This window comes from Oncorhynchus mykiss, chromosome 8 (genome assembly GCF_013265735.2).
Source record: "Oncorhynchus mykiss isolate Arlee chromosome 8, USDA_OmykA_1.1, whole genome shotgun sequence".
NCBI lineage: Eukaryota > Metazoa > Chordata > Actinopteri > Salmoniformes > Salmonidae > Oncorhynchus > Oncorhynchus mykiss.
Window position 1 is genome coordinate 10,044,829 of NC_048572.1, and position 24,382 is coordinate 10,069,210.

At 41.5% G+C, this 24,382-nt stretch overlaps 1 long non-coding RNA gene across 1 annotated transcript in view; it reads left to right on the forward strand.

Moving 5' to 3' along the window:
* LOC110529340 overlaps window positions 1-1,685 on the forward strand; it is a 3,336-nt gene extending 1,651 nt beyond the window's left edge. Inside the window, exons 3-4 of the long non-coding RNA XR_005053015.1 lie at window positions 852-942; window positions 1,338-1,685. This is a non-coding gene — a long non-coding RNA (uncharacterized LOC110529340). The remainder of the gene's footprint in view (window positions 1-851; window positions 943-1,337) is intronic.
* Window positions 1,686-24,382: the final 22,697 nt, after the last annotated feature.

Sequence of the window (24,382 nt, forward strand, 5' to 3'; positions counted from 1 at the left end):
GGTCCTCACTACTAACACTCCCCCTAGTGCTAGTGCAGGGTTCCCAACTACATTCAGCCGCGAGACGATTTTTCATTTTGCCGATGGTCGGGGAGTCAAAACATAATTACAAAGAATTTGAACACTGCAAATTGACCACAAGAAGCCCAAACAGATATAATATTTGAGTAAAATATAATGAGAGAGAGAGAGAGAGAGAGAGGGAGAGAGAGAGAGAGGACTGTTGGTGGCAAATCTCTATGTTTGTCAGAATGAAGGGGAAAGGAAGAGAGTGGGAAAGAGAGAGAGAGAGAGAGAGAGAGAGAGAGAGAGAGAGAGAGAGAGAGAGAGAGAGAGAGAGAGAGAGAGAGAGAGAGATCCAGACCATTTCCTAACCCAACAACCCAATACAGCAAAGTGAGGAGAGAGTGAGAAAAAAGAGTGGGCGAGAAAAAGGGATAAGAGGGAGTGACAGACATCTGGCAGGGGTGTGCCTGTGCACACTAAACGGAAGTTCCCTATTGGTTTTCTCCCCAATCTTTTCCATTGGTCACGATGGGTTCAGTCATGGGGAAGTAGTACTCAGTGGAGGTAATTTCCCCGTGGCTTCCCAGCCATGCTCAAAACCCTCCTCTCACCTGCAGCTGCCACAACACACGCACATACACACAATCACACACACGCACTCATACACACACACGCACATACTGTATACACACTCAAATAAGCACTCCATTCTGTGGAGATAGAATTTGAATTTTAAAACAACCATTGTTGAAACAATTCAGCCTATTTGTACAGTGTCCATATTAGGTCAGAGTCAAACAGGAAGTTGTTTCAGAGTCACTTTGAGTTGCTGTGTCTGTCTGCAGAACCTGACTTTACTGAAGAATGGCTGAGGTCACCTGAAGAGGCAGGTGGAGAAGGCCCAGACCTTTGGCTCCTTACCATCAATACCTTCATGTAAGCCATTGTCTACAATGTTCATATTCCTGACTGCTTTTTGGTTGTAAATCAGGGGCTTTTCAATAGCATAACTTGAAAAAACAGTGTGTGCCACTGTCTTCAGTCTGTCTCAGGGTATTGGTCTGGTTTTCAGGCCAAGGACGTTACCTTATTCATGAGCTAGTGACTCTTTACAGACCTTTTCAATAGATAAAAGATAGTAGTGACTCTTTACAGACTTTTTCAGTAGATAAAAGATAATAGAGACTCTTTACACACCTTTTCAATAGATAAAAGTGTATTTCCTTGGGGTCATTTCCCAGACTGGGATAAGATTATTGGGATCTGATTATTGTCTTACTCTTTAACTTTGCATCCGACTCATTGGTACATTTCTGCTTTGTCTACCACAGCACCGACATTGATGCAGAGTTGGACCTGGTCTGTGTACAGATTTACAGTAACTGTTGGGGGCCGTGGAAGCGGTGCCATGCTCACACTGGGCTGGAGGGGGTGCCGGAGCTGTGGCGCTGGGTCAGAGGCAGAGGCAAAGAGAGAGAATTTACTCCGCCCAAAATCATTCCACGAAATAAGACCACGAAGTGAGGAATTTTAGTATGGAGGTCAGCGAGTGTCGAATTTGGTCAACAATAAATGTAATTGCTAATTTGTTACTTAAGGCTTATTTGATGGAATAGACGTTTCATAGTGGTTGTTACGAATGCACTGATATAAGTGGACGGATGTGGCATTTCGACATAAAAAAAGACTTTACATCGGAGTTGGGTCTGTTATTCACACATCTGCCCTCTCATTGGCAGGTTGGCATTTATTGTTATGAATCTTGCCCTAGAGGCAGCTCTGCAGAGTGGTCACTTGCTGTCGCAGCCACAATGTCATACAATCTGTCATACAAATTTTAAACCTAACCGTAACCAAACTGCTAACCCTAATGCCTAACCTTAACCTTAAATTAAGACCAAAAAGCAAATGTTTGTTTTCATGAATTTTTCGATATAGCCAATTTTGACTTTGCAGCTGACCTATCTAGCAGAAATTGCTCAGTTCTGCCTTCAGGGCAAGATGCAACATGCCTCTCATTGGATAGAATAGCTAGAACCTGATCATTGGCTAGAACCTGATCATCAAACCTCCTCCCATCTGCCTTTCATTTTTGAAGACTTCCATTCTTAGTCACTATAATAGACAGAGGGCAGGAGAGACACCACACCAGATTAACTTCCTTTATGGCCTGGAGGTAAAAAGGCCCTCACTATCAACCATGGTGTAGGGTAAAGTTTCAGCTCACTGGTCACGATAACAACACCCACCCGTAGCACAAGCTCCAGCAGGTATATCTCACTGGTCATCCCAAAAGCCAACACCTTGTTTGACCGCTTTTCTCTGCTGCCAATGAGACTGGAACGAATTGCAAAAAATTGCTGAAGCTGGAGACTTATATTTTCCTCACTAACTTTAAACATCAGCTATCAGAGCAGCTAACCGATCGCTGCAGCAATCTACCTACCTCATTTCCATATTGTTTTTATTTACTTTTCTGCTCTTTTGCACACCAGTATTTCTACTTGCACGTCTAACACTCCAGTGTTAATATGCTAAATGGTGGTCAGCGTGCACTGCGCCCAGCCCACCACAGGAATCACTAGTGCTCGATGACACAAGGATTCTGTGCCAATTGTGCACCGCCTTCTGCGACAGAGCCTGGGCTCGAACCCAGAATCTCTGGTGGCACAGCTAGCACTGCAATGCAGTGCCTTAGACCACTGCGCCAACCCGGGAGGGCAATTATGCCAATTCTATTAAACTTTTAGTTTTTGCAACAGCAACCGTTTAATCCAAATGGAAAACTAGACTTTATATTGGACAAATTTAGGTAGGTCCCTCACAATTTTGTTCCGATTGCTTCCGTTTGGTTCTTAAACGGTAAAGACGTGATGAACACAGCTGTCTTGGGTTATGTTCATCAAGCATCAAATGGGGAAAATAGACTAAAACAGGAACTTGTCCAATGATAATTCACGTTTTCTGTTTCATGCCCTGATGAACACGATCCTGTTGAAAATCTCTTAGCATTGGCATTAACCCCAAATGACTTTCTGGACGAGAGCATCTTCGAATTGACTAAAATGAAACTGTAAATGCGTCAATTTCTGTTTTATTCCAGGTGTAAATATTTATTGTTCCACAAGTACAGTCAGCGTCTTGCTAGTGTCGTACTAGACACCAGTATGAAGGGAATAATCAGGGTGCCGTCATGCTATAACTATGTGTTGACTCCAATCACTGTGAGAAAATATGTGTATTTCTTTAGATGGCCATCCTCGACAAAAATAAAAACCAGAGCAACACTACGTAAGTGATGGTACGGAGCGGATGACTCAACACGCTGTTCTCAAAACAAGGGAGTACACAGCAATGCAACAGGACAACCTTTGTGTTAGACAGGCAAACAGAGTTGGGTGAGTCTCACCGCTGGTCCAGGGTCAGATATTTTTCAAGTTGTCCCATGGGTGAAGGTTAGGACCTTGGGGTGGGGTTATTTGATCATAAATATGTGGTTAGGGACAACTCAAACCAGACAACCACTCAATCCAAACATCTGGAAATGTACTTCAAAAGCCAGAATTATTTTCACCCACAATTTTCATCTCAACCTTTAAGTACATTTGTGTTTTATTCCTTTCTGAAAATAACTGTATTTTCAAGATGCACTGACCTCCAAAAAGGGATGTGATAATGTATGAATACAGTCTACAACGAATAGTGAGTGAATTCCTAGTTTTGACTTCACTGGACTTTACACCAATGAAACCATGAACCACATGGTCTTGGCCAACATGCCCATCTCTCCCACAGAACTTGGCCAACCGGCCCATCTCTCCCCCAGGACTTGGCCAACATGCCCATCTCTCCCACAGAACTTGGCCAACCTGCCCATCTGCATGGCCAAGACCCACCTGTCCCTGTTCAATGACCCAAAGAGGATAGGGGTGAAACGCGGCATCGTCCTGCCTGTCAGGGACATCCATGCCACTGGGGGCGCTGGCTTCTTCAACCCTTTGGTGAGCACTGTGAGTACTGATGCTGCCAGTGTATTCATTAGTGTCACTCAGTGTCACTCATGAATGCTGGACTGGACATGACATGGGTATAGTGAGGAATGCCAGTTAGCTAAGATGCTAAAACAAGTGATGACTTGAGCTTCTTAGAATCATCGCAAGAGATTCAAAACTACAGACCATGGAAATGGGAAAAAATATAACTTTGAGATATCAGATGTCCTAGCATTCAGCTAAAAGAATATTCACCCTGAGATGTTCACTTAGGCCACACATCCCCCTGCAAATACCACCTCTACAGACAGATGACTCCATTTTTCACATTTAGCCAGGAGCACAGTTTCAATGACAAGACATAATCCGATGACATGTTCCCATAACAAGCTGACCGAAACCACATTGTGCTTACTCAGGTATTTTTACTTGTTTTTTTACATGGTCTCTTTCAGCATGGTTCCAGCAACTATGGTGAATGCCTAACCAGTGGTGTGTATTCATAGATGCCAACGGAAGCCAGGCTTCTGAAGACAGCCATATTTGGTAAAAGACCAAGTCCATATTATGGCAAGAACAGCACAAATAATCAAGGAGAAATAACCTGGCCTCCACAATCACTTGACCTCAAACCAATTGAGATGGTTTGGGATGAGTTGGACCGCAGAGTGAAGGAAAAGCAGCCAACAAGTGCTCAGCGTATGTGAGAACTCCTTCAAGACTGTTGGAAAAGCATTCCTCATGAAGCTGGTTGAGAGAATGCCAAGAGTGTGTAAAGCTACCATCAAGGCAAAGGGTGGCTACTTTGAAGAATCTCAAATATAACATCTATTTTGATTAGTATGACACTTTTTTAGTTACTACATGACCCCATATGTGTTTCATGTTGTCACTATTATTCTACAGTGTAGAAAATAGTCCAAATACAGAAAATCCCTTGAATGAGTAGATGTGCCCAAACATTTAACTGGTTCTGTATGTGTAGGCCATCTATCTGATGCTATCTGGTTCAAAAGAGTGTTAGATTGTTGTCGCCTGTAGTATTGAATGCAAGGGAAGCCAGCGAGTGTTTGACCTCCCTTGATAAAAAAAAGGTATAAAATAATAGCCAATCAGTGTTGAGTTAAACTGAGTGAGCTCAGCTGTGAATGATCCTGGCGCACCAAAAAAAAGTGTCACGGGAAGCCAGTTTGGATTTGGCATCACTCCTATCAAATCGCATCGAGAGCAATACGTTATTGAAAGAAACCATTTGAATTGTTGCATCTCATTGTGTTGTGTAGCTAAAATTGGCCCTTTACTAAATTATCCATGGATGGAGATAAGAATTTGGACTTGTGGTTTTACTTAATTCTCCTTACTGGCCAACGATAATAACAGCATTTTTGATCCAATCATTAATTCATACATTGTGCCCCTGGCCTGAGAGGTTGGAATTTCAATGTGTAGCAAGATGTAGAAGGCTAATGTTAATTAGCTAACATTGTCCATGAATGGAAGTCTGGCTAGTAAGCAAAGCATTTTAGCCATGTAGCCTAGGACAACAAAAACTAAAAGTGTGTACTGTATGACAGAGATAGACTGTTTCATCAACATGAAAGAGAGGAGGATGACATTGGTGTTTCTCGACCAGTAGGGTGAGTCAACATGAAAGAGAGGAGGTTGACATTGGTGTTTCTCGACCCAGTAGGGTGAGTCAACATGAAAGAGAGGAGGATGTTATTGGTGTTTCTCGACCAGTAGGGTGAGTCAACATGAAAGAGAGGAGGATGACATTGGTGTTTCTCGACCAGTAGGGTGAGTCAACATGAAAGAGAGGAGGTTGACATTGGTGTTTCTCGACCAGTAGGGTGAGTCAACATGAAAGAGAGGAGGTTGACATTGGTGTTTCTCGACCAGTAGGGTGAGTCAACATGAAAGAGAGGAGGATGTTATTGGTGTTTCTCGACCAGTAGGGTGAGTCAACATGAAAGAGAGGAGGATGACATTGGTGTTTCTCGACCAGTAGGGTGAGTCAACATGAAAGAGAGGAGGATGACATTGGTGTTTCTCGACCAGTAGGGTGAGTCAACATGAAAGAGAGGAGGATGACATTGGTGTTTCTCGACCAGTAGGTTGAGTCAACATGAAAGAGAGGAGGATGACATTGGTGTTTCTCGACCAGTAGGGTGAGTCAACATGAAAGAGAGGAGGATGACATTGGTGTTTCTCGACCAGTAGGGTGAGTCAACATGAAAAAGAGGAAGATGACATTGGTGTTTCTCGACCAGTAGGGTGAGTCAACATGAAAGAGAGGAGGATGACATTGGTGTTTCTCGACCAGTAGGGTGAGTCAACATGAAAGAGAGGAGGATGACATTGGTGTTTCTCGACCAGTAGGGTGAGTCAACATGAAAGAGAGGAGGATGACATTGGTGTTTCTCGACCAGTAGGGTGAGTCAACATGAAAGAGAGGAGGATGACATTGGTGTTTCTCGACCAGTAGGGTGAGTCAACATGAAAGAGAGGAGGATGACATTGGTGTTTCTCGACCAGTAGGGTGAGTCAACATGAAAGAGAGGAGGATGACATTGGTGTTTCTCGACCAGTAGGGTGAGTCAACATGAAAGAGAGGAGGATGACATTGGTGTTTCTCGACCAGTAGGGTGAGTCAACATGAAAGAGAGGAGGATGATATTGGTGTTTCTCGACCAGTAGGGTGAGTCAACATGAAAGAGAGGAGGATGACATTGGTGTTTCTCGACCAGTAGGGTGAGTCAACATGAAAGAGAGGAGGATGACATTGGTGTTTCTCGACCAGTAGGGTGAGTCAACATGAAAGAGAGGAGGATGACATTGGTGTTTCTCGACCAGTAGGGTGAGTCAACATGAAAGAGAGGAGGATGACATTGGTGTTTCTCGACCAGTAGGGTGAGTCAACATGAAAGAGAGGAGGATGACATTGGTGTTTCTCGACCAGTAGGGTGAGTCAACATGAAAGAGAGGAGGATGACATTGGTGTTTCTCGACCTGTAGGGTGAGTCAACATGAAAGAGAGGAGGATGACATTGGTGTTTCTCGACCAGTAGGGTGAGTCAACATGTCTTTACTATATGCACACACACACATCAGAAACATGGACAGCCACGTCATATTTAGCTTACGTTGATTGGACTAAATTGTTTTTGGTATCTTTTAGTTGTCACTGTATTAGACTAAAGCATAGGTGATTAGATGTTGAAATGGTGCTGGAATAGTGGAGGAAGCTCCTGTTATCTTTGCGACTTGCGATAACTCTCTGTCGTTCTAAATCAATTGTCGTTCAGTGGTCGGAAAATGTCGGCAACATCAACTTGCTTGACCATGCCGTAGGTGATGTAACTGTTTGTTACATGCAATATGCTTTGTGGACTTCACCGGACAGATGTTGCTCTCCGGCTTTGTGATGAAACAGAGGTGTGGTTGAATTTATTTTGCCACTGTGTCTTCTTATTGTCTCGGCCTTTAGGCCTATATATCACGGTATCAAGGCATATGATTGAACTAGCAGGTTATAGAGCAAACAACGCAATTATCACAACACATAGGATGTAATATAGCTTTTTTTCTGTCTTCCCCAGTGGTTTTACCGACACACCGCTACTGTGCCAAACCAAGCCAGCTCAGTACAGCTTGGTTTGGCTCGGCTCAGTTTACTGTGAAAAGCCCCAAAGCAACAAAAACACAACCAAGAACAGGTCACCCGGACAATCACTCCTGTTTGGATGAAGTCACTAAAATAAAAGGACACGTTCAAATATGCCGCGAGGGCTCAGAAGAACCCCCCCCCCCCCCCCCTCAAACGCATTCACACACACACATACACACACTTCAAGTGAGGAGACGAATGGATTGAGTTTCTGATAGGTGTTCACATACAGTACGTGGGTGAGCTGTCAGAGCAGTGTGGTGGGAGAAGACGAAGCTGAGACACGTTGGTTTCTACTACCCAGAGGATATTTTTACCGAGAGTTGCTAGGTTGCACTGGCCGGGGTTCTGAATATGGATGTTTAGGGAAGAATACTGCTATCAGGTGTCTGTCCCAAGGTGTTATCACTGCTATCAGTTATCTGTCCCAAGGTGTTATCACTGCTATCAGGTGTCTGTCCCAAGGTGTTATCACTGCTATTGGTTGTCTGTCCCAAGGTGTTATCACTGCTATCAGTTGTCTGTCCCAAGGTGTTATCACTGCTATCGGTTGTCTGTCCCAAGGTGTTATCACTGCTATCAGTTATCTGTCCCAAGGTGTTATCACTGCTATCAGTTGTCTGTCCCAAGGTGTTATCACTGCTATCGGTTGTCTGTCCCAAGGTGTTATCAATGCTATCAGTTATCTGTCCCAAGGTGTTATCACTGCTATCAGGTGTCTGTCCCAAGGTGTTATCACTGCTATCAGGTGTCTGTCCCAAGGTGTTATCACTGCTATCAGGTGTCTGTCCCAAGGTGTTATCACTGCTATCGGTTGTCTGTCCCAAGGTGTTATCACTGCTCAGTTATTCAATATAGCTCTCTGGGGAGTGTGTGTGTGTGTGTGTGTGTGTGTGTGTGTGTGTGTGTGTGTGTGTGTGTGTGTGTGTGTGTGTGTGTGTGTGTGTGTGTGTGTGTGTGTGTGTGTGTGTGTGTGTGTGTGTGTGTGTGTGTGTGTGTGTTCACATGCATACAAGTGTGTGTGCTTTTGTACTTGTGTGTTCATGACTGTGTGGTGAAGATTGCACTCAGACCCTACACATTGGGTAGACCGGGGACAATTGTAACAGGAGGCAATTGTAACACCTTGAATTTCTGCCAGAGTGATGAAAAGTTACAGTCAAATTTCTCACTATTTATTTATTGGCAAATGAAAATATTGTTTTCCTCCGGCTGTATTTTATCTTATACCGTCCTGAGTCTAATGTCCAATAATTCAAACTAGCATCATTTTCCTCAATATCTGTTGGCTAAACATTGACACGAATGACATGTCACTGTTGTAGTCTCTTGCTAGGTACACGTTGTCATAGCTGCTGGGTTGATAAAAACAAGTGATTTTAACTTTAAGATTGTATGATTTATACATGAATTATACAAGTAAATAACTTTAAATAGCCTTGGGGTCCTGTAGAGTGTCAAATAAGTTGTAAACAAATATATCTGGGCACCATCTGACTATTCAGATGTTTTGAGAGCTACTGAATGGCACAGATATGGGTGTTACTGTAATTATTTGGTTACGGACATAGAAATAGTCGTATGTCTTGCAAAATCATTCCATATGTCTCTTATTATATGGTACTTTTTTGAAGTTAAGTTAATTTATTTTGTTAATTTTTTTAGGTGTTACAAACACACATATACACACCAATGAGGTAGACAAAGCTCCTGTTGCTTTTCTAATGAAGTTTCTCTAATGTTAATTTCCTTTGTCAATATTCCTCCTTCTGGAAACCCTACGTCATGCCCCTCCACTACTTTACACCCTGTTCATCACAGTCTGCTCTAGCAACCGGCACTAGAAACAAAAACAGATGGCAACCTGCTGCTCTCCAGTTTGTACTGTTGTATCAGCTTTCTTATCTCCCTCTAATCCGTACTGTACTAGATGAGCGCTCCACCCCAATCTCCGGCCTTCTCCTGTTTCTATGACAACGACCTCAGCAGAGAGAGCAAATAGTCCTCCTCTCAGGTGAGTTCACAACGGGTTGAATGAGCAAATCACTACCACTACTCTGAACTTTGTTTCAAATAGGTAGGTAGCGTAGTGGTTAAGTGCGTTGGGCCAGTAACCGAAGGTTTGTTGGTTTGAATCCCCTAGGTGAGAAATATTTTCGATGTGCGCTTGAGCAAGGCACTTAACCCTAATTGCACCAGGGTTTCTGTCAATAATGGCTGATCCCTGGCTGTGACCCCACTCTTCGAGGATGTCTCAGGGGGAGTGGGATATACAAAAAAACACATTTCCAATTTACTTGTACATACAGTATGTGGAATAGGACAAATGAAATCACCCACCCACCGAATTGATTCATAATTGGAATCGAAATAGAAATTCCCCTACGATCATGAAAGAGGTTGTGTTGTGCCTCCACTCTTGTGAATGATTTGATTGTTTCTCATTTGAAGAGTAATGTTTCGCTTTCAGCCTGTGAGTCAGGCAATAACAGAATCACAATAGTCGCAGACCATATGGCCAATGTTAAAAGACAAACATGCTGGTAGAGGGAAGTAGGCATCGAATCCATTTCAGTTTGGAAGCTAATGGAAAAAACAGGGACTACATCCCAAATGGCACCCTATTCTCTATATAGTCCACTAGTTTTGACCAAGTACCCTATTAATGCACTAAATAGGGAATATAGTGCTAATTGGGAAGCAGAGACAGGATCCGTGTAAGGCTATGAAAACAGATTATTTAATTACGGCATTTATTGCTGACTGTATTGGTTAACTGTTTGTGAACGTGTAAGAGCAGCTAGCTATCGTTCCTTTAAAGAGACACTGTGACAACCCCTTTCATTAATGTGGACCAAACAAAGAGAAACATCTAAAAGACATGAGGGAAGAAAGAAGGCAATAATCATTATAAACTGGGTGGTTCGAACACTGAATGGTGATTGGCTGACAGCCGTGGTATATCAGACCATATACCATGGGTATGACAAAACATACACGTTGCGGCGTGCCTAAGAACAGCCCTTAGCCGTGCTATATTGGCCATATATCACACCCCCTAGTGCCTTATTGCTTAAATGGCCCATGTTCATCTCTCTCCCTTCTACTTTAATTTTTCCATGTGAAATAACACCATTCTCCATGTCATTTGCAACTTAATCATAGCTATTGATAAGAGCTAGGTAAATGAGTAATCCCTTTGATCCCTAAGGGATACTGACTGGTTTTCTGATACATGCCCCTACCTTTTTTGTATTGATATATTTTATTGTACCTTTATTTAATTAACCAAGCAAGTCAGTAAAAAACAAATTCTTATTTACATTGACGGCCTACCCCGGCCGAACCCGGACGTCACTGGGCCTATTGTGCGCCGCCCTATAGGACTCCTAATCACGGCCGATTGTCATACACCCTGGAATCGAACCAGGGTCTGTAGTGACACCTCAAGCACTGAGATGCAGTGCCTTAGACCCCTGCACTAATCAGGTGGTATCTGTGACCAACAAATGCCTGTCTGTATTCCTAGTCATGTGAAATCCATAGATTAGGGCCTAATGGATTTATTTCAATTGACTGATTTCCTCATATGAACTGTAACTCTTTGAAATGATTTCATGTTGCATTTATATTTTTCTTCAGTGTAGTTCCTTTCAGTTCTTATAGCCTACATTATCATTCCCTGTAATTACATTGTTTCGTTGACCTTAATTTGCTTCCTCTGTAAACGCTGTCACGTCCGTGTGGTTGTTGCCGATGATCATTAGTAACAGTTGATCATATATAAAAAAAGACGTGGGATAATTCAATCAGTTATGGAGCGGAGCGCAGACCAAGCCGTGACAGTTTGAACCCGACGCATGGCCCCTTTCTTGGCCGTGTCATCACACAGTTCCACGGTTAGTGCAGGCGATAGACACGGGTATAACCTACTATTGTACACTATCCTCGCTATTATAATTATATGTACACTAATCTTTCAACATTACCAAGGGTTGAATCATTTTCGGAATGAATCAAACCACCGTTTTCTTTCTTTTGTGCATAAAGGCTCTCCAAAACAGTTTTTTATGATCCATCAATACTCTCCCAAATCTAAAATATCAGAGTATTTTTTAAATATACCATTTGGAGTCTGTCGACAAAATTCGAACAAAAAAGTACAACATAGGGGATGTCTTAAGATACTGTACTGAAAACCATATTGAATGAAAACTCCACGACAACATCTGTTGGCCAGCAAGTGGGAGGGGTTTCAGCAGTTGAGTGAAATGTATTCAATGCGTGCAAGGTAGCCACACCTGCAGAGCGCGATAAGCGACTAAATTAGGTAAACCTGAACACCAAATACTGAGAAGTGCGTAAGAAAGGTGTGCAATTCCTAAGTCTGAATAGGTCACTTAGTTTCTATCTCTCTCCCCCTCGCCAAGCCTACCCAGAATCAATTAACTAGGCAAGTCAGTTAAGAACAAATCCTTATGTACAATGACGGCCTACCCGGTAGGGAAGTGTGGAAGTGATAGGGAAGTGTGTGTGTGTGTGTGTGTGTGTGTATGTATGTCGGTGTGCACACATTTGCTTGCTCAAGATTTCATATGCTGTTTTGTGAGCGCTATTCGAGATACCATAGGACCAATGACACGCTGTTAAATATGATCCAATGCAGACTTCTTTTTTTTTTTAACTGCACTTTCACCAATGTGAAGTTAATATTTAAATACTTTCGATATCACCAAAGAACCTTAGGTCTTTTCTTACTGCTGCAGGCTTTCATGATTGACTTTTTATTTGTAAATGTCATTTTGACACAAAAGTATTACAGCAATGTGAATACATAACTAAAGACTTGAATTAAAGTTGTCTTGGTGGTTGTCTTGTAGCTAGGCTGCCTTTTATTGTCAACAAAATGTGTACAGTGCCTTCAGAAAGTATTCACACCCCTTGACTTTATCCACATGTTGTTGTGTTACAGCCTGAATACAAATTGGATTCAATTGAGATGTTTTGTCACTGGCCTACACATAATAATACACATGATAATACACATAATAATACACATGATAATACACATAATAATACACATGATAATACCCAATAATGTTGAGATTTTTACAAATTAATAAAAAATGAAAAGCTGAAATGTCTTGTCAATAAGTATTCAACCACTTTGTTATGGCCAGCCTAAATAAGTTCAGGAGTAGAAATGTGCTTAACAAATCCCATAATAAATGACATGGGCTTAATCTGTGAGCAAAAATTGTGTTTTTAACATAATTTTAAATGACTACTTCATCTCTGTACCCCACAAGGCACTAAAGTAATACTGCAACAAATGTGGCAAAGCAACTCCCTTTTTGTCCTGAATACAAAGTGTTCTGTTTGGGGCAAATCCAACACAACACATCACTGAGTACCACTCCATCTTTTTAACCATAGTGGTGTCTGCATCATGTTATGTGTATTCTTGTAATTGTTAAGGATGGGGAAATTGTTTTTGAATTAATGAAACGGAAAGGAGCTCAGCACAGGCTAAATCCTAAAGGAAACCCTGGTTCAGTTTGCTTTCCATCAAACACTGGGAGATGAATTCACCTTTCAGCAGAACAATGACCTAAAACACAAGGCCAAATCTACAATGAGTTAATTACCAAGAAGAAGAAAGAAGAAGAAGAAAGAAGAAGACAGTGAATGTTCCTGAGTGGCCGAGATACAGTTTTAACTTAAATCTACTTGAAAATCTATGGCAAGACCTGAAAAAATGTTGTCTAGCAATAATCAACAACCAATTTGAAAGAGCTTGAAGAATTTGAATTGGCAAATTTTGCACAATCCAGGTGTAGAAAGCTCTTATAAACTTACCCAGAAAGACTCACAGCAGTAATCTCTGTCAAAGGTGATTGTACAAAGTATTGACTCAGCGGTGTAAATAGATATAATAAATTAGATATTTCTGTATTTCATTTTCAATACATTTGCTAAAGTTTCTAAATACATGTTTTCACTTTGTCATTATGGGGTATTGTGTGTAGATGGGTGAGAAAATCAATATTTAATCCATTTTGCATTCGGTATGTAACTCAACAAAATGTAAAATAAGTCAAGGGGTATGAATACTTTCTGAATGGATTGTAAATATTTATTGGGAAAAAGTTGTGGAATTATTACTTTTTCACATCAAGTAAATGTTTGGCGTGAAAAAACATGCTACAAATAATGTTTTTTTTATTTATATACTGTATACATTTTTGTATTTATATATATTGAATATACACTGTAGTGGACATTGGGACTCGGTTGATAGTAAATAGGAAGCATTTACAAGTATTGTGTAAAGCAGGTTAAAAAGAGAAAAGAAATGCTCATCCTGATGTCCACTACAAAGGACATTAATTAACATCCTGATATCCAATACAAAGGACATTTATTAACATCCTGATATCCACTACAGAGGACACTTATTAACATCCTGATGTCCAATACAGAGGACATTTATTAACATCCTGATGTCCACTACAAAGGACATTTATTAACATCCTGATGTCCACTACAGAGGACACTTATTAACATCCTGATGTCCAATACAGAGGACATTAATTAACATCCTGATGTCCACTACAAATGACATTTATTAACATCCTGATATCCAATACAGAGGACATTAATTAACATCCTGATGTCCACTACAAATGACATTTATTAACATCCTGATGTCCACTACAGAGGACATTAATTAACATCCTGATGTCCACTACAGAGGACATTTAATAACATCCTGATGTCCAATACAGAGGACATTAATTAACATCCTGATGTCCACTACAGAGGACATTTAATAACATCCTGATGTCCACTACAGAGGACATTAATTAACATCCTGATGTCTACTACAGAGGACATTAATTAACATCCTAATATCCACTACAGAGGACATTTTTTTACAGCCTTATTTACAGTGCCTTGCGAAAGTATTCGGCCCCCTTGAACTTTGCGACCTTTTGCCACATTTCAGTCTTCAAACATAAATATATAAAACTGTATTTTTTTGTGAAGAATCAACAACAAGTGGGACACAATCATGAAGTGGAACGACATTTATTGGATATTTCAAACTTTTTTAACAAATCAAAAACTGAAAAATTGGCCGTGCAAAATTATTCAGCCCCCTTAAGTTAATAATTTGTAGCGCCACCTTTTGCTGCGATTACAGCTGTAAGTCGCTTGGGGTATGTCTCTATCAGTTTTGCACATCGAGAGACTGACATTTTTTCCCATTCCTCCTTGCAAAACAGCTCGAGCTCAGTGAGGTTGGATGGAGAGCATTTGTGAACAGCAGTTTTCAGTTCTTTCCACAGATTCTCGATTGGATTCAGGTCTGGACTTTGACTTGGCCATTCTAACACCTGGATATGTTTATTTTTGAACCATTCCATTGTAGATTTTGCTTTATGTTTTGGATCATTGTCTTGTTGGAAGACAAATCTCCGTCCCAGTCTCAGGTCTTTTGCAGACTCCATCAGGTTTTCTTCCAGAATGGTCCTGTATTTGGCTCCATCCATCTTCCCATCAATTTTAACCATCTTCCCTGTCCCTGCTGAAGAAAAGCAGGCCCAAACCATGATGCTGCCACCACCATGTTTGACAGTGGGGATGGTGTGTTGCTTTTACGCCAAACATAATGTTTTGCATTGTTGCCAAAAAGTTCAATTTTGGTTTCATCTGACCAGAGCACCTTCTTCCACATGTTTGGTGTGTCTCCCAGGTGGCTTGTGGCAAACTTTAAACAACACTTTTTATGGATATCTTTAAGAAATGGCTTTCTTCTTGCCACTCTTCCATAAAGGCCAGATTTGTGCAATATATGACTGATTGTTGACCTATGGACAGAGTCTCCCACCTCAGCTGTAGATCTCTGCAGTTCATCCAGAGTGATCATGGGCCTCTTGGCTGCATCTCTGATCAGTCTTCTCCTTGTATGAGCTGAAAGTTTAGAGGGACGGCCAGGTCTTGGTAGATTTGCAGTGGTCTGATACTCCTTCCATTTCAATATTATCGCTTGCACAGTGCTCCTTGGGATGTTTAAAGCTTGGGAAATATTTTTGTATCCAAATCCGGCTTTAAACTTCTTCACAACAGTATCTCGGACCTGCCTGGTGTGTTCCTTGTTCTTCATGATGCTCTCTGCGCTTTTAACGGACCTCTGAGACTATCACAGTGCAGGTGCATTTATACGGAGACTTGATTACACACAGGTGGATTGTATTTATCATCATTAGTCATTTAGGTCAACATTGGATCATTCAGAGATCCTCACTGAACTTCTGGAGAGAGTTTGCTGCACTGAAAGTAAAGGGGCTGAATAATTTTGCACGCCCAATTTTTCAGTTTTTGATTTGTTAAAAAAGTTTGAAATATCCAATAAATGTCGTTCCACTTCATGATTGTGTCCCACTTGTTGTTGATTCTTCACAAAAAAATACAGTTTTATATCTTTATGTTTGAAGCCTGAAATGTGGCAAAAGGTCGCAAAGTTCAAGGGGGCCGAATACTTTCGCAAGGCACTGTAGCTTTTATTTAATGTGAAAAATGATTACACCACTCTGAAAACTCACTAAACTATTCCTGAGACATTTACTTACTAGAAACTATTTAATATCAAACTCACAAACCCATTATTTACACACACCAGTCCATTAAACAATGTAGCTTGTTATTTACATTTCATTCATTTAGCAGAAGCTCTTTTCCAGAGCATTTAGATTACGATTTTTTTCACCTAGTCTGCTCGTGGATTCAAACCAGCGACCTTTCGGTTACTGGCCTAAACACGCTTAACTGCTAGGCTACCTGCCACATGTAATCACTGTGGGACTTGACCCAATTACTGACGTTGCTTGCAGGCACCACACTCTTACCAGCTCAGCCACACACCATGGTATTACATTCAACCTCAGGCGTTTAAAATCTGTATGCAAAGTAAATAAACTGTTAAGTTCAGAGCTGAAGCAGCAAACATTTGCTCACTGCACTATTGTAAAAAAAAAACACATTTACTCACTTATCAACATAATTCAATTCAACCATTTTGCATTTTATAATTGACAATAAATATGGCTAATTAATTCATTCAACATGTAGTCATTCTCCAAATTAAGAAGCTAGGAGAACATGTTCAAAATCACCTTTTAGAGTGATGCCTTTCTGATGTTGACAATCTGGAAAATCCCCAAGAGACAAAGAGTCCTCATAAATGGAACCTTAATGACTGAATGTTAACCCTAACCCTAACCCATAGAACCTTAACTAACCCTAACCCTAACCCTAACCCATAGAACCTTAACTAACCCTAACCCTAACCCATAGAACCTTAACTAACCCTAACCCTAACCCTAACCCATAGAACCTTAATGACTGAACGTTTACCCTAACCCATAGAACCTTAATGACTGAATTTGAACCCTAACCCAAACCCATAAAACCTTAATGACTGAAAGTTTACCCTAACCCATAGAACCTTAATGACTGAATTTGAACCTTAACCCAAACCCATAAAACCTTAATGACTGAATAATAACCCTAACCCTAACCCAAACCAATAGAACCTTAATGACTGAATAATAAACCTAACCCATAGAACCTTAATGACTGAGTTTGATCATAATTGACACACACACACACACACACACACACACACACATGTTATGTTCTTCTGCCCATGTGGGGACCTAAAATTAATTTCCATTCAAAATTATATTTACCCTAACACTAACCCTTACCCTTACCATTACCATAAACCTAACCCCAACCCTAACCCTAACCCTAACCCTAACCCAAACTCAAACCCTAAACCTAACTCCTAAACCTAAACCTAAACTTAACCACTAACCCCTAACCCTAATTCTAACCCCAACCCTAATTGTAATATTAACCCTGAACCTAACCCCTAACCTTAAAATAGCTGTTGTCCTCATGGGGCTTTTGAGGGAGAATTTTTGTTGTTTTACTATCCTTGTGGGGACTTTGGGGTATTTTAGGTCCCCACAAGGATAGAAGAACACACAAACACACACACATACACAGTGCACACGAACACACACACACACACACACACACACACACACACACACACACACACAAACACACACACACACACACACACACACACACACACACACACACACACACACACACACACACACACACACACACACACACACACACACACACACACACACACATACAGAGAGAGACAACTAAACAACTAAAGCACAGCTGACAGGGAAAGCACAGAAAAGAGGCAATTGGATTAAATTAGGGCATCACAATGTTTTGCAATAAAGCCTTCTCCCTCAGTGGTGATAATAAGAAATCAGTTGTGTTATTCACTATTAAAATGACCCCCTACCTCAATCTCCCTGCACACACAAACACACAATATGCATATGCGAATACACACATGCCTGTACACACCCCCACCCCCAAACATGCACACACACACACACACACACACGCGCGCGCACACGCACACACACACGCACACGCACATACACACACTTTCCTCATATTGACTTCAGAGAGAGGCCATTGGAAGCTTTGTTCTCCCAGGAGCAGACTGTGGAATCCCATATCTATTTTATCTTCTCTTGGACAAATGAAATCTCTTCGTGACCTTTTAGAAAGCCTGCCGTTGCTATAGCAACACGACTAATGATGCGATTGCATCGTGCGGATACGCCAGCATTTGTCCTTTATCTGCCCGTATCTCCCATTTCCGAATACAAGTCTGTTGTGGATGCTGCATGGCCATGTCAACTGAGGAAGAATTGGCTAAGCCTCAGGGGGAAGGGGAGGGGGGGGAGGGGGGGATTCATTGGGGATCTTCAATGATTTATTTAACGTTTTCTGAATTATTCTGTTTTAATCTTTGATGTGGTGTAAATGTGCTATTTGTTTAAGGAGCCCGAACAGGAACCTGAGGCTATACAACTTGCCAAAAGACTGTGTTAGCCCAGGCATTAGCTCGGGAGATAATGCACGTCTTCAGGTTTCACGTCTCACCATCCTTGCATGGCTCACTAGAACCACCAACCAACAATTTTTCTGCCCTCAAATTTGTTGGTTTATCATCAGGTGCATGTACTCTTCTAAAGGTCAGCATGCTCCTGTTCAGCTAGGTGAACCCAACCAGCTAGGTGAACCCAACCAGCTAGGTGAACCCAACCAGTGTGCTGGCATACCTCCTTGAAAAACAAACAAAATGAACACGGGACAGTAGAGGGCGATGAGCTGGTTATAGAAATCTATGGTCAAACAAGAAAGTGACGACACCAAAACAAGGACAATAAAATAGTGTACACGGAGAGACTCTTGACTGGGGGGAGACTACGCACATTTGGTGAGCATGGAGAGGTCAGAGATAGCCAAAAAATAGTCAATTGGGCTAAGGAAAATAAGTTGGGTATTGGAGAAAGGCCATCAGTGCGTGTTCTGCAAACAATACAGTGGATGAAGGCGTGACATGATGGTGGTGAACGGATAGACGTGGTTATGGACAGCGAGGAAGAAGGAGAACAGCAGAGTGCAGAGGGAAGATGTGTGTTGAGGAAGAATGGCGCCATGTACAAACCACACTCTGCTGTCTCTGATGGCTGGGAAATTGAATCTGACGAGAGTGAGGATGAATTACCTGCGGTGGTAGGTGTGTTGAAGACCTCAGAGTCCGAGCCTCATGCCGATGGTCATGCAAAGGATGATTCTGGCCCAGTGGGAGTGACATTTTTGGTGAAAGTGGATCCCTGCCTTTTGGCTGACCTATATGTAGTCTCAGGCTGGGTAGAAAATAATTTGGCTACTGTTAAACCGGTGAAGGTAGCTCGAAGTGGACTAGTGAGGATTTTCTGGGTTTCTTCTGACCAGAGGAAGCAGACGCTTCACGTCAAGCTCCTTGGGACAAGACCTGTGACTTGCTTTGCTCTCCGGAGCAGGGTACCTTTGAAAGGAGTGTTTACATTCGTGGTGTTAAGTGTTGAGGTGGAACAACTGAAATGGAAGATTCCCTGTGTCTGTGACGCCCGCCATTTGGTGTGATGGCGAGCGTGGTGAAACTGAGAGACGGACTTTTGAGTTTTGAGTCTTTACCTGACAAAGTGTTGTTAGGATATGTCAGTTATCCCATGAGAGTTTTTGTGCCGAACCCACTAAGTTGTTTTATACAGTAAAGATTTTACTGACTTACAAGTTCGTATGAGGTAATCAGTCAATTGAAATCAATTCATTAGGCCCTAATCTATGGATTTCACATGACTGGGAATACAGCTATGCATCTGTTGGTCACAGGTAACTTAAATGGATAGAATGTCATCAAAGTATTGCTGTGCATTGAAATTGCCATTGATAAAATGCAATTGTGTTCGTTGGAGGTAGCTTATGCCTGCCCATACCATAACCCCACCGCCACCATGGAGCACTCAGCAAAGTGCCCACTCACACGACTCCATGAATGTGGTCTGCGATTGTGAGGCGGGTAGGACGTACTGCCAAATTCTCTAAAACGGCATTGGAGGCTGCACATTCAATTCTCTTGCAACAGCTCTGGTGAACACTCCTGCAGTCTACATGCCAATTGCACGCTTCTTTAAAACTTGAGACATCTGTGGCATTGTGTTGTGTGACAAGACTTCACATTTCTAGTGGCATTTTATTGTCCCTAACTGTGTAATGATCATGCTGTTTAATCAGCTTCTTGATATGCCACACTTGTCAGGTGGATGGATCATCTTGGCAAAGGAGAAATGCTCACTAACAGGGAAGTAAATACATTTCTGCTCAACATTTTAAAGAAATAAGCTTTTGTGCGTATGGATAATTTCTGGGATCTTATATTTCAGCTCATGAAACATGACCAACACTTCACATGTTGCATTCATATTTTAATTCAGTGTAGATCCCAAGCTCATGGTCATCTTGCAACAGTGTGTAAGAGGGAGATTCAGAGATGTGAGACGTATGCAGGAGGGCGCGGGACAAAATAATGTGTAGTATTGGTGGGAACAACTGTGCGTGTTAATTGTGGGTGTGCCCATGTTGATGGGGATCAGAAGTGCTCGGTGTGAGAGACAGGTTGAGGTTGCCAGGGAGTAGAGGATGATGGGTCAAGGGTAAATAGTAAGCCTAGGCCAATAGAGTAATACAAATTTGTGCTTCAGTAAGGTTGACTACAGCTCAGCGTTCAACACCATAGTGCCCTCAAAGCTCATCACTAAGCTAAGGAATCTGGGACTAAACACCTCCCTCTGCAACTGGATCCTGGACTTCCTGACAGGCCGCTCCTAGGTGGTCAGGGTAGGTAACAACACATCTGCCAAGCTGATCCTCAATACAGGGACCCCTCAGCGGTGCGTGCTCAGTCCCCTCCTGTACTCCCTGTTCACCCTAGTCATAGACTGTTCTCTCTGCTACCGCATGGCAAGCGGTACCGGAGCGCCAAGTCCACCTCAATTACCTTGACTAACCGGTGCCCCCGCACATTGATAAAGGGGGCATATAAGCAGAACTCTGCAGAAGTCATGCTGGATTGACAACATGGCCAATGTTGAATGCTTATCCTTTTAAGCTTGGAAAAGAGACCCTTAAACCCAGACTTGGAACACACTCCACTGAATAGCAGGCTAGTGATTGCTTTGCAACGTTTGCAGTAAGCCACTGATTCCTTCCAAACCACTCATTGTTGAATTGGCCGATGGCCGATGAGCACCGATATGTTTTATCTATAATTTCTCTTCATCATTTCTCTTCATATGACAAGGATTGAAAAGCATTTGCCAGTTGATTGTCGATTTGATTCATGATGATGACTGTTAGCTTGCTAGCTAATATTTTTAAAGTATGATGTTGACATGATCAGTCCAATCAAAAGTACAGTAGATATAATGTGATTTGATGTAATTTTATCTGCGGCCAATTACCTTGAGTCTTCTTTGATGGGCACTTCTAATGTAACTCTATGGCAGCACCCAAGGGTCTTGAATTTGAGCTCTCCCCGTACATTTTGCGGTGATGTAGTGTCCCCATGAGTGACAGAACACTGAGCCAATCATGGCGCAACTAGATAACATGACCAACCCCTATGCTCCATATTTTCAGCTGGCTGCTCCACCACCACAGAAAGCACTGAGCTAGGCTGAAACACCTGCATTTAGGAGCTGCCTTACTCAAGAAAGAAAAAGAGAGACCATGTTTGTATGTGGCTTTATTAACTCAGTGATATTCTTTTTTTAAAATATTGTTTGCAAACTGATATGTGACATATATTAATACCAAAATAACATGCAAAAGAGGCCCAAAAATTAATAATCAAATATACACTACCGTTCAAAAGTTTAGGGTCACTTAGAAATGGCCTTGTTTTTGAAAGAAAAGCATATTTTTGTCCATTAAAATAACATCAAATTGATCAAAAATACAGTGTTGACATTGTTAATATTGTAAATGACTATTGTAGCTGATTTTATATGGAATATCTACATAGGCCCGTTATCAGCAACCATCACTCCTGTGTTCCAATGGCAATGGTCTCATGTCCATTGCTCGTGTTTGTTGGCCCAAGCAAGTCTCGTCTTATTATTTGTGTCCTTTAGTAGTGGTTTCTTTGCAGCAATTCGACTACATGAAGGCCTGATCATGCAGTCTCCTCTGAACAGTTAATGTTGAGATGTGTCTGTTACTTGAACTCTGTGAAGCATTTATTTGGGCTGCAATCTGAGGTGCAGTTAACTCTAAAGAATGTATCCTCTGAAGCAGAGGTAACTCTGAATCTTTTTTTCCTGTGGCGGTCCTCATGAGAGCCAGGTTCATCATAGCACTTGATGGTTTTTGCGACTGCACTTTCAAAGTTCTTGAAATTGTCCGGATTGACCGAGCTTCATGTCTTAAAGTAATGATGGACTGTCATTTCTCTTTGCTTATTTGAGTTGTTCTTATCATAATATGGACTTGACCTTTTACCAAATAGGGCTGTCTTCAGTGTACCACCTTTACCTTGTCACAACACAACTGATTGGCTCAAACGCATTACAAAGGAAATACATTTGACAAATTAACTTAACAAGGCACACCTGTTAATTGAAATGTATTCCAAGTGACTACCTCATGAAGCTGGATGAGAGAATGCCAAGAGTGTGCAAAGCTGTCATCAAGGCAAAGGGTGGCTACTTTGAAGAATCTCAAATATAAAATGTATTTTGATTTGTTTAACACGTTTTTGGTTACTACATGATTCCATATGTGTTATTTCATAGTTTTGATATCTTTACTATTATTTTACAATGTAGAAAATAGTATAAAGAAAGAAAAACCCTTGAATGAGTAGGTGGTATGTAGATGTTAGTTGGTGGTATGTAATAGTGGTATGTAGATGTTAGTTGGTGGTATGTAATAGTGGTATGTAGATGTTAGTTGGTGGTATGTAATAGTGGTATGTAGATGTTAGTTGGTGGTATGTAATAGTGGTATGTAGATGTTAGTTGGTGGTATGTAATAGTGGTACGTAGATGTTAGTTGGTGGTATGTAATAGTGGTACGTAGATGTTAGTTGGTGGTATGTAATAGTGGTATGTAGATGTTAGTTGGTGGTATGTAATAGTGGTATGTAGATGTTAGTTGGTGGTATGTAATAGTGGTATGTAGATGTTAGTTGGTGGTATGTAATAGTGGTATGTAGATGTTAGTTGGTGGTATGTAATAGTGGTATGTAGATGTTAGTTGGTGGTATGTAATAGTGGTATGTAGATGTTAGTTGGTGGTATGTAATAGTGGTATGTAGATGTTAGTTGGTGGTATGTAATAGTGGTATGTAGATGTTAGTTGGTGGTATGTAATAGTGGTATGTAGATGTTAGTTGGTGGTATGTAATAGTGGTATGTAGATGTTAGTTGGTGGTATGTAATAGTGGTATGTAGATGTTAGTTGGTGGTATGTAATAGTGGTATGTAGATGTTAGTTGGTGGTATGTAATAGTGGTATGTAGATGTTAGTTGGTGGTATGTAATAGTGGTACGTAGATGTTAGTTGGTGGTATGTAATAGTGGTATGTAGATGTTAGTTGGTGGTATGTAGAAGTGGTATGTAGATATATGGTTAGTTGGTGGTATGTAATAGTGGTACATAGATGTTAGAGATTCTTGGATTCTGGAGCAGTGGAAATGTGTTCTCTGGAGTGATGAATCAAGCTTCACCATCTGGCAGTCCAAAGGATTAATCTGGGTTTGGCGGATGTCAGTAGAATGCTGCCTGCCCCAATGCATAGTGTCAAATGTGAAGTTTGGTGGAGGAGGAATAATGGTCTGGGGCTGTTTTCATGGTTCGGGCTAGGCCCCTTAGTTCCAGTGAAGGGAAATCTTAACGCTACAGCATATAATGACATTCTAGACGATTCTGTGCTTCCAACTTTGTAGCAACAGTTTGGGGAAGGCCCCAGCATGACAATGCCCTCATGCACAAAGTAAGGTCCATACAGAAATGGTTTGTCGCGATCGTTGTGGAAGACCTTGATTAGCCTCAACCCCATTGAACACCTTCAGGATGAATTGGAACGCCAACTGCGAGCCAGGCCTAATCGCACAACATCAGTAACCGACCTCACTAATGCTTTGATGGCTGAATGGAAGCAAGTCCCTGCAGCAATGTTCCAACATCTAGTGGAAAGCCTTCCCAGAAGAGTGGA